Source organism: Ostrinia nubilalis, chromosome 14 (assembly GCF_963855985.1).
Source record: "Ostrinia nubilalis chromosome 14, ilOstNubi1.1, whole genome shotgun sequence".
NCBI classification, from domain to species: domain Eukaryota; kingdom Metazoa; phylum Arthropoda; class Insecta; order Lepidoptera; family Crambidae; genus Ostrinia; species Ostrinia nubilalis.
The window spans coordinates 6,529,359-6,541,482 of record NC_087101.1 but is presented as its reverse complement, the minus strand read 5'-3'; the positions used below and the strand labels follow the sequence as shown (position 1 = coordinate 6,541,482).

At 36.9% G+C, this 12,124-nt stretch overlaps 1 protein-coding gene across 1 annotated transcript in view; it reads right to left on the bottom strand.

Moving 5' to 3' along the window:
- The window catches only part of LOC135078307 (uncharacterized), a 118,421-nt gene that overhangs the window by 36,740 nt on the left and 69,557 nt on the right, over positions 1–12,124 (bottom strand). The gene's annotated exons all lie outside the window — the stretch shown is intronic.

The window sequence follows — 12,124 nt, the reverse complement described above, 5'->3', positions numbered from 1 at the left end:
AGTCTAGAGCAGAGGGAGCTGACGGATGCATAACTCCTCCCTCCCTAAGTGAGAAATTATCGGAAGTTTCATTTTTATGAGTATTCCGATAATTTCGTTTACATAAAATTTCTACATGTTTGCGGAAGGCAATTAACACAATTAACATAAAAAGAATCAAAACTAATACAAATGTAAAGTATGTAAAATAAGAAGTGTCTGTTTCATTTTCACTAGCACTGATTGCTGCACTGTGTTTCAGGGCGTATGACATGTATTTGATTTCATCCAAATTGATTCCATGCATATTGAGTGCGCGTGCACCGGATAGCGTTGCGTTTACAGGTAGCTCAGGTAGGTGAATCACCGGTACGTGTTCTACGGCGTCTGATGAAATGTAGAGTCGATGGTGGATCTGCAGGCCATGGATTTCCAGGTCACAGGGCTCATCGATGGTGATGATGTACGTGCCGAAGACTGACTGCTTACTGACTTCGCTGTCGCAATGTTTGGTCAGCGTGCCTTTCAGTCTGCTGTACAGAATCCAGTTGTTCGCGTTGAGCTGCTGGAGTTTTACTTCTTCCAGCTGGATCTGGTGCTGCTTGCAGGAGGTAAGGTCCTTACTGAACCTCATCAGCTGTTCCACGCAGGTAGGCTCGTTATGTAGAGCCTGGTTGTCCGTAGAGCACAGGAAGCGATCGCCGGCGGCAAGCGGGCGACACGGTGTTACGATCGGTAAGTATTTCAAACCCTTCGCCAAAAGGTAAGGAAATTTGGGGAAAATGGAAAGCGTAACGTTTTGGGATTCTTGGAATATAGGAAGTGAGTATATCTTATAATAATTGTAAGTATAATTATCTATCAATGGTATTTCTAAAATAAATGTTATCTGATCCTGTTTCATATAAGATTTTACACAAATAGTTTCTTCTAAATTTAACAAATTACTTTCCGTAGGCTGGTAAACTAAATTGGCAGAGTTTGAAATTAACTTTAAATGATACAATAATTCTGTAGAGTTTACAATTGCTTGGTGTAAAATGGATACTCTACTTAATGCTAATGCTGTTTCTATTTCACTTAATCTTATAAATATTGTACGGAAACTACTTATGAATATGTTATACACTCCTAGTATGTATGTAGAAAAAGTCCAATCGTTTTGTGTGGACGTTATGTTTTGCAATAGGCTTTCAACTCGTTTCAAGCGTTCATCAATAATAATAGAGTTGTTGTTTATTTGCTCTGAAATATTTATGAAACTGTCGAACATTTTTGAGACCAGGGTAATTTTCTTAGAATATTATCTTTAGTTGAAGGGCCAGCGCCTGCGTCCCTATCATTAGCAGAAGGCACCACCTGCGGAGGGCGTTTTATGTTTTTAATAGGCACTTTGGTAGTCCTATCACCTACTTTAATTGGTAAGATGTTTCGCTTGGCTTTGCCTACAACCTTTGCTTTTACATAACGTGGTTTGTCTTTGCTTTTACGCTTATTTACGTCTTTTGCAAATATTATGTTTCCTTCGGAAAACTCTATATCTGTTTCACCACCTTTCTTTTCCCTAATGGTTTCCTTTTTGGCTGTCGTTTTCTGAGCTATGTATTTATATAAGTGCTTTGTACGTTTCGCATGATCTTGAACTAATTGCTGATAATATTGCTTTTCGAAATTGATTCTAAATGGACTGTCTGAATCTGTATGACCAAAAACTACCTCAAATGGTGTTAACTCAGTTACAGAGTGGATGGTGTGGTTATATGCCATTACTGAATATGTCATAACTGATGCGGCATCTGTACATCGTTTTTCGTATTTAGCCAATCTATAGATCTCTATAATTGTCGAGTGAAAGCGTTCGATAAGTCCCATAGAATTAGGGTTATTTGGGGTTCCGATGTGAAGTTCAACTTTATGTAAATTTAGAAATTCTTTCATGAGTTCGTTATTAAATTCGGTTCCTGGATCTGAGCTTATACGTTTTGGAATTCCGTAGAATGAGAAATATTTCATAAGTGCTCTAGTAACGTCTGATGTTGATTTGCTAGGTATCTCTATTGCTTGTCCTAATTTGCTGAAGGCGTCAATTAGGGTTAAATATGTGATTCCTTCAATACTGAAGAGATCAATGAAAATTTCCTGAAATGGGGAATCTTGAGTTTTAGTTAATTGTAAAAATGGTTTTATGGGTTTCCTATCGTATTTCATTTTACGGCAGGCTTCGCAAGCGTTAATGATTGCGGAAACTGTTTGTTGCATGTTAGGCCAAAAATGATTTCTACGAATTCTAATCAATGTTTCCTTAATACCACGGTGGCATGTTTTTCCTTCATGGTATTGGATAACTATTGCTTTTTGTTCACCCTCGTCTTCTATGTAATTTACCCGTTCTGTACACTCGTAAAACTGAACTACATCTTTCTTAAAAAGTTTAATAATTACGTCTGTGAAAATTCGTCTAAGTTGATCTGATTCAAAATAAATGAAATACTTTGTTTTAGGTTTGATATATTCTTTTAAAAACTGTTTTACTAATTCTGCATTATTATCAGGTAAATGTACTTCAAGAACCTTTTGTTTATCGCGCGAAAGGTTTTTGACTGAAAGTTCATTATCGAATCGTTCAAAGACTAATATTTGATTAGGTTTGTTATCGATTGCTTCGTTTAAGATTGGGATGCCTTGTGATTCGGTATCTTTTGCGGAATGAATAGTTTGTGAGTTATTTGATTGTTCATCGACACAGTCTGAATTATTTGACGACGGAATCGGATATTCTGAACCTAATTGTCTACTTCCTTCTGAGGATGTAGAGTCGGAAATTACTATTGTACTTCCTGATGATAATTTTTCTATTTTCTTTACTACTTTATCAACATGTTTTTGAATACGTTTTTCCTTTTTGCTAACATTTACTTTCATGGACTGATTATCTGAATCAAGAGCATTTACTTTTATGCGGGATAACGCGTCTGCGTTTGTGTTTTGTTTCCCGTTTTTGTACACGATATCGAAATCGTAATCCTGTAAGCGTAAACGCCATCGAGTTAATTTGCTGTTTGGATCCTTTAGCGAGTTAAGCCATGCCAAAGGTCTGTGATCTGTGTAAATGACAAATTTACGACCATAGAGATAAGGTCTGAAGTGTTTTACAGCCCATACAATAGCAAGTAATTCGCGTTCGATTGTACTGTATCGAGCTTCAGTATCACTGAGTGTGCGGCTAGCATACGCTATGGGTTTATCTTTGCCTACTTGTCCTTGTGAGAGTACTGCGCCCAATGCTACATTCGATGCGTCTGTTGTTAATATGAATTGCTTGTCATAGTCTGGGTATTGTAATAATGGGGCATGTGTAAGTAATTCCTTACATTTGTTAAATGCGTCTGTATATTCCTGATTTATTACGATTTTATTTCGTTTCTTTAAACATGACGTTAATGGTTTTGTAATTTTAGCAAATTCTTTAATAAAGCGCCTGTAATATCCTACAAGTCCTAAAAAGCTCTTTATTTCTGTGGTCGTTTTCGGAATTGGGTAATTTAATACAGCGTCAATTTTATCATCATTAGGTTTAAGACCGTTTTTCGTGATGGTGTGTCCTAGGTAAAGCACTTCCTTACGAAGGAACTCGGATTTATCAAGTTGAATTTTAAGGTTAGTGGCTCTAAGTCTGTCGAAAATTGATTTTAGATGTTCCAGGTGTTGATCTAAGCTGCTGGAATACACAATTATGTCATCAAGGTAAACCATGCAATGGAGTCCTTGTAGACCTCTAAGTATATTATCCATAGTTCTTTGGAATGTTGCCGGAGCTGTTTTAAGGCCAAAGGGCATTCTGAGAAACTCATAATGACCGTTTTGTGTGCTGAAGGCAGTTTTTTGTCTGTCAGATTTTTCTACCTCAATCTGATGATATCCGCTAGCTAAATCAATCGTACTGAAGTAAACGCTTTTTCCTAATTTATCAAATAAGTCATTAATGTTTGGTAATGGGTATTTGTCGTCGATCGTTATGTCGTTCAAACGTCTGTAGTCGATAACCATTCTGTATTTTGTTTCACCAGATGCGTCCATTTTTTTGGGCACTAGGTGAACTGGTGCACTCCAAGGAGAGTGGGATTCCTGGATTACATTGTCTTTTAACATTTTTTCTACTTGTTTAGTAATTTCAGCTTGCTGGGCTGGGGCCTGTCTGTATGGCTTTACGTGGATTGGATCCTCATTTTTTGTCCTTATCTGATGTTTAATTTTGTTTGTGAATGTTAATGGAAGTTGATCGCAATAAAATATGTCTTTATATTTATGACAAAGGCTGTAAATTTTTTCACGCTCTTCGTCGTTTGTGTGGTCTAATCGTAACTTTACCAAATTCTCTTCAAGCAAATTGTCAATTTCGATGTCATTCATGTTTTGTGTCGTGTTAACTTGAATGTCAGTCAATTCGAATTTATTAACTTTAAATGGGCAAGTGATTTTATAACTGATTGGTCTGTCTAAAGTGTTTTGAATAATCGTGGATGCGTATCCGTTGCGACAGTTAACGATTGCACTAGGCATTCTAACGCCGTCTGTAAATTCTCTGTAATTTAGAATAGCGTCACCTGAATATTGGTCAACAGGTAACTTTACGCGTTTTTCTGAACGTGGAGGTAAATTAATAACGTAATTAAGGTTGTTATTAATTATCGGAATACATGCTGTTTTAGTCCTAAGTACCCTGTTTTTCAAATCAATTAGTGCTTCTAATTGTTCTAACAAATCATTTCCAATAAGACCATCGTATCTTTTGTCTACATCATACAAATAAAATTTGTGGTGTTTGTCACTGTTAAATGTTGGTAAAAGGGGGATTTCCATAGTTTCATCGTGAATACTCGACGAATGTGTACTCACAACTTGGAACGGTTCATTTCTTATGAATTCACTGAAATACTGATAGCCAATACGCGGACTGAAGAACGAACGCATGCTGCCAGTGTCGATCATCATGCGAGCATCCAGTTCCGGTAGGTAAATATATGGTAATGTTAATTCCGGATCGCAATTAATGTTTATCTGTTCTGTTCTTTGATGGAGGCTGTTTCGTGAAAATCCTGTTGGAATTTAGTTTCCTGGGTTTCCTCGGGAGTTTCCTCGAAATCAGGGTAATACTGTTCGCTGTACATGTTATTATATTCGTCTATAGGGTATTCACAATAATATTGATCGTAATACGACTGTTCTGCTTCGTCGTAGTTCAGATCATTTAAGTTTGTTTCATTTACATTGTTTGGTTTTGTAGCCGTACGCATAGACACGTCGGTCAGCTGCATACGTGGCGGCTGGACTTGTTGGGCTTGCTGAGCACCAAACTGTGGCTTATAGCCGAATTGAGGCGGTTTGTAACCGAATTGCTGAGGAGGATGTCTATAGCCAAACTGTTGGGGCGGTCTATATCCGAACTGCTGTGGAGGCCTGTAGCCGAACTGCTGCGGCGGCCTGAAACCTGGTTGATGCGGAGGCTTGAAATAGCCGAATTGTTGTAAAGGTTTATTTCCATATTGCTGGAAGGGTTTGTAGCCTTGATTAGGCGGAAGGCCAAATTTAAATTGTGGAGGAATTATCGGTTTGAAAGCATTAGAGCTGACAAAATGAGGCTGATTGCCTGAAAATTTCTGTTGAGTTGGCGTAAACGAATTGTTAGGTTTGGGTTGCGAATGCATTTTGCTTCGCATGTTATATTGGTCCATAAAGTTTACTTCCTCGAGCACAATCGAGAGGGCGGCTTCCAAAGTGGACGGTGCCTTTAGTCTCACAATGCGCACAAGGTTTTCTGGTAAATTATAGAGAAACACGTTTAACGCGGTGTTGTTGTATATGGTGATTTTGGCGTGACGGATTGACTCGTCTGCTATGGTGTTTACTTTAGATATAAGCATTGACCTGGTTGATTGCACGCGGTTGCAAAAGTCTGTGTACGATTCATTCGATCTGATTTTTAGTGATTCTAATTCGATATTAATACATGCCTCACTACGCGGGTCTCCAAAATGTTGTGTCAGAATTTCCTTAAGTTCCGACCAGTTTGTTAAATTTTCTTGTTCTGATAACAGTGCTGCTGCATTTTCTGTAAGGCGGCTAGTGATAGCGTGGTACACGTATAAATCTTGCTCAACCCCACCTCTATATCTCGATATAACATACTCACATTTTTTAGGGAACAAATTTAGATGTTTTTTGTCACCATTAAAAAATGGAATTAATCTGAGCATTTCGTTGGGTATTGGCGTGATTTGTACGGATTCGATTTGTGGTGAAGCCATTTTACTGAATTTAAATGTATTTAATTGATATGCGCCAGTCAGAATTTGTAACAGTACTTTACACAATATTCACAATTAAAATACACGTAGTGATTACCGTGTAAAACACACAATAAAATACACAATAAAATACACAATAAAAATACACAGTAAAAATAAGAGTGGTTCTTAATTTAATTGTTCAATTTCGAGAGACAATTAACTTAACAACTTTAATAATTTTTACTTTACACAATAAACTTATTTAATTCAATACAATTTATTTACTTTATTTCAATTAATTTTCTTTACTTTGTTTCAATATTTAATTCACTTAAATCTAAACGAAAAGTGTTAACGATAAAGTTTTATGACGAAAACACAAAATGCGATACCCTGGGAGAAGTTCTATCCCGGAGTAGCAATATTTCCCTACGATTTAAAAAGCATGAAAAATACACAGAGGATAAGGAGTGGAAGGATTGGCGAAAAGTTCTACTCACCAACCGACCGTTCTCTGCATACTCGTTCCACCCGTACTTCGATGACAAATTTATTTGGTTCGGCGGATTTATTAGTTTCCCGTAGTATCACGAATTTAAACGGCGGATTTTGACACCAATCGCGTAAACGTTTAGGAAAACTTGCAGTAATAAATCCGAACGGCTGCGCCAGTCAGATTTCGGGAGCGGGGTGGAAGCTTTTTAAAAAGGATTATATTTAATTAAACTAAGTGATCACGTCCTCGCCGAGTTGGAGGCGATTTAATAATGATTTAATATTGTGGCCGATCGCAGTCGTCCAGTACGGTGTTTACAATTTAGTTCTGCTGACACATCTCTTATGTGAATAACAATTCTACGAATGCTTACACTGTAGAGCGGAAAGTGATGACTTATCTTGTTTAGTCTAGAGCAGAGGGAGCTGACGGATGCATAACTAGCTTCTGCTGTGAATCTGTTCTGTTATGAATTTCCCGTATCGATTCATCACACTTTTTGACAAATTGAAAGAAAATTCGTATAGATCTGAACAGGTAAGTAACCATCCCATCAAAAACAATACTTGTCAAAAAAACCAAGTCTCGCAACTCAGTTGTTCTACGGTAAAAAGTTGTGAGATCCATGTAATACCAAGTCCAGGCCAGGAAATCTTTAACGTTTTACATAAATTATTGACTTGGCCATCGCACTAAATAATTTAATTTACACGTGTTTTCATGCGATGGCCAAGTCAATATATTTATGTAAAACGTTAAAGATTTCCTGGCCTGGACTTGGTATTACATGGATCTCACAACTTTTTACCGTAGAACAACTGAGTTGCGAGACTTGGTTTTTTTGACAAGTATTGTTTTTGATGGGATCTCATTTCTTTTTGTATTTTGTAGACAGCAGTTATGTATCTAGAAAACTGGACCGAAATTGAAAAATTTTACTCGACTTGGCGGTTGCACTACCGTGCCCCCAAATCTCTTTTTTTTTGTATTTTGTAGACAGCAGTTATGTATCTAGAAAACTGGACCGAAATTGAAAAATTTTACTCGACTTGGCGGTTGCACTACCGTGCCCCCAAATATTTTAGTTTTTCCTTGATTCATACACCAAACACTACTTATATTCCAAATTTGAAGCTTCTAGGTCTGCTAGAAGTGCCTTAGAATTTTGATGATCGGTGAGTCAGTCAGTGAGTCAGTGAGTGACAAAATTAAGTAACTTTGACCCGTTATAATTCTTAAACTACTGGTTCAAATTGAATGAAATTTAAAATATACCGTGTCTTTACAATGCCTGCATAGCTAATGAAAATTCAGCCTTCTAGTTTTATCCACAACGAAGTTACAGGCAGTCGAAAATGGCCTGAATTGCTTCGAGAAAAGGATGGTACGGCCGTGCCGCTTTTTTACTCGACTTGGTGGGGGCACTGCCGTGCCCCCAGATTAAGCAATTGTAGGTAAGAGTCGATTGAATTACAAATATGATTTTTTTAGATAAACAACTCTGATACTTGTCGACACCTGAAGTTAGAGCTGTGTGCTTACCATGAGTTCACGTTAGGTTTGCTCGCTAGCGACTGCGTAAAAAAATGACATTAATTGTATGACACATTGTGCAGCGCCCCTAGCGGCTACTTTCAAGAAACAAAATCTTCATAGAGATTTTTGACGTACTCGCTAGCGAGCACACATAACGTAAACTCATGGTAGGTACACTGTTCTCTTTTGTTTTTCCTTAATTTTAATCAACCTTGAAATCACAAAACCATTGCCAACTTAAACAATGTTAACACCGCACCAACACAGTTGCCTTAAGACTCGTCAAGACTTATCACAAGACGTACAGCACATGAGCTGTGTCTAATCTTCGCTGATCCCCTTCATTCAGATCTCGCTAATCTGCTTAGGCTGGGACTCGTGAATAATGCACAATAGTGAGTGCTCGTTTCGGAGATGTCTCAGTTTGGAACTATAGGAACCTATATTATAGGTACCTGTAGTTCCAGACTGCTAATTAGCAGGCAACAAGAGTTATTGGTTGCGAATCAAGGCTTAAAAATACTAGCTTCCTTTATATCTTGAGTAAAGAGTATACCTACTTAAGGTCTGTAGAGTTCGAGAGCGTATTGTTGATAAAATATATATATACTATAACGAATACAAAATTATTCTAGAATGATTAGTGTGCGACGACACGCAGAAAATGTAGAACAGTTTTAATACTTGAGTGTTTTGGAAGTTGACAACTTCCAAATTCATACTTTCAGTAAACTTTGGTTTTACGAACACTGAGATAATTGACAAGAAAAATTATACTGAGTGAAAATTGTTTTCCCGTCGCCTCTTCAAAGTTTTTGATAATTTATTCTGATAAACTGTCACCACTGCCGCTGTCTCATTTTGGGATTGTGACAGTTTGGTTTCCCGAAAATTATTTACTGGATTGAAGGTGACTTTAAAATTGTCAAACTCAAACTGACAGCGTACAAACAAAATAATCCATCTTTGGATGTTTGTTATATTAAAAACAGCTGAATTCATTATTATTCAAGAGCTCTGACCTCAATCCTAATTTATTTCGTCCCTCGTGGAGAAACCACAAGCGCTATATCAGGTGGGAATTCATATTCTAAATGCTTACGCCACTACAATCCAGGAGCTGCAAATCCCAATGTAGATTAGAGTTAAGCTCTTCAAACATTTAGTAAAATGAAATGACGAGAGTAAAATTTTGCAAACACTTCATAATAAACGCTGCTCATAATTATCAAATTAAGCACTGTGTTAGCTTTTATCGAAGTAGCCTTTGCCCGCAGCTTCGCCCACGTAAATTGCGGTCTGTCACCGTTTATTATTATTAAAGTCACAGAATCATCCTTAGTTTCGTGACATTGAAAACATGAGTTTAAACAGAAAATTTAGAAGACGCAATTACGCGATTTACTGATGTGATTACCAAGATTGCCAATTCTATTTGCGCGCACTGTAACTGAAAACAATCCATTTGTAGCGCCACAATACTCTTCTGTCTGTTGACGAATGAACAGTACGTTAATTGCTTAAACTCTCCCCAATTAACCTACCTCTGCTCTGTAATTGAGGAAAACTGGATAATCAAAGTTTTTTGTGTGCTGTATTAGATTGCGACTAATCTGTGTAATAGTGCAAAAACAGAAGTATGCGGTGATTGATGATCCACGGCCCGTGGAATACCTTTGGGTCCGCCGAGAATGGATTGGATTATCCAGTTCGGGAATGTATAGTGCTGGGGACTGAGAACAATCGATACTATCGTGACGTGAAAAAACAGTGAAATAATGGAACTAGTAGGTAGGAACTTGAAAAAGTTCCAATTTTAACGAAATTGGTTTGTGTACGTATATGAGTATCTATTAAATTACAGATTGTTTGCTCATAAACTACAAAAAATCCGCTAAAAGCATAAACAATCACATGTCTGGCAACTAGCAAGTTTTTTAACGAATCTTTTTTATATAAAAGGTGAACCAAAGCTAAACCATAAGCAAGAAATAATTTCAAATCCCAAGATAACTTTATGAAATGACACTTAACATGTTCTTCCCCAACGTATGTTAAAATCACATATTATAAATCATGGGCATCGTATAACGGCGCGAACAAAATTGCCCTGTAACTCATATACAGGGGAATTAAAGTTTCAGATGCCCAGTGACGGGTTATTGCCTCGTTGTTATTATGTAGTCGTAACGTTCTACCTCGGACAGTGTCAGTTATCACTCTACGTGTAACTATACTCGGTTTGAGGGCTATTAAAAATAATAAATGTTAGTTTTCATAAATTACAGGTAAACAATTTGAAAGGTTAATTCAAATCACAGTTTTTTACTTTATTTAAATGCAAGATAATATATTTAGGATTTTTTTTCATCATTTTAATTTTTTCATTCCTCATTAAACAACATAACGTTTTTGTTGTATGCAATTGGTTTTTAAATGCCGTCATTATTGACATCCTGTATACATTACTTTCGTAATCATTTAAATTCATAAATACATTTTATTAGGCACTTTAATATTCCTGATCTTTGAAATTACTCCCAAGAGTATTAAAGAACGTGCGTGTAACGAACATTATACTGACAAATTAATTACATTGATGTAGTTAATGACACGTTAGAATGACGTATGGAGTTATAGCCAATGCCTGTGCCCCACATATTCTGCACATTGTGCAGTTATTTACGCATTAAGGCTTGGTATTTCTTCTAAAGTAGGTATTTCGCGCTGTCAAAATCTGCGCGCGCAATTCTTCGCCGAAAACAGCGCGTCAAAGAGCTCCCGCCACAATTTCCAGCTACACAGTATAGAAATACGCAGTTGGTTAGGTTAGGTTGACTTCCTTCCCTTCAAGCGTCACACTCACAACACTTTCTAATAGAAATCATATCCAAGTGATACAAATTAAAACACCTTTTAGACTTTTTGGGAATATATTCTAGAATCGAATAAATATAAAATATAACTGCAGAAGTAAACACTGTTCAAAGTGGCCGTGGCGTCGCCCGACCTTCTGGAAGTTCTGCGCCGGCTTAAAGAATTTCAAGATTACGTCACCCGACCTATCGGTAGGCCCTTGGGAGCTTGAGCGATTGGAATTTTTTTTATGATAAGTTACTCTTAGTAGCGATTATTTAGAGCTTGGATAATTTTAATTATAGTTGTTGCAATTCACGAAGCTTTGCATGTGGTTAATAACATTAATCAGTATAGGTACGCATCAATTTTGTTCAGTCTCTTTGTTTATTAATAAATAAAAATATCATACTAAAATTGCAGAAACATATTTGTTTGTATTGGTCTGGGTGTTTTCTTTCTATAATATGTATGACGTATGTACGGGGTTCTGTACCTATCGAAAATTGCTATAAGCATCACACACGGTTACCTGCGTACCTTTGTGCACTCATGGGAGTTTAAGCAGAGGTCCCTAGAGTTTGACTTTGAGCTTTGTTTATAGTCATTACGAAGCAGACTGATGGGAAACTGCACTGTCTTGAATTCGAAAGGGTAATTTGACGGTGTTTGGGGAATTCTAGGAATAAATACAGAGTCTCCTCATTGAGATTGAGACATTTCAATTTGAGATTTCACTTGACATTGAACACAATCTGAAATGGAGTTTTCAAACACTTGTAAAAATAAAAAGTAATTAAATCAAAGGCACTAAGTAGTATTGATATCAACTTCGAAGAAAATGACTGCCAAAATTACTTTCTACCCGTTCCACACGTCTTTCATAAATTATATTAAGGTATTGTTAAACTAAATTTCAAGTAGATTGAACCAAGGAATCACTTTGTCCCATACAAACTTTGCCCCCTTT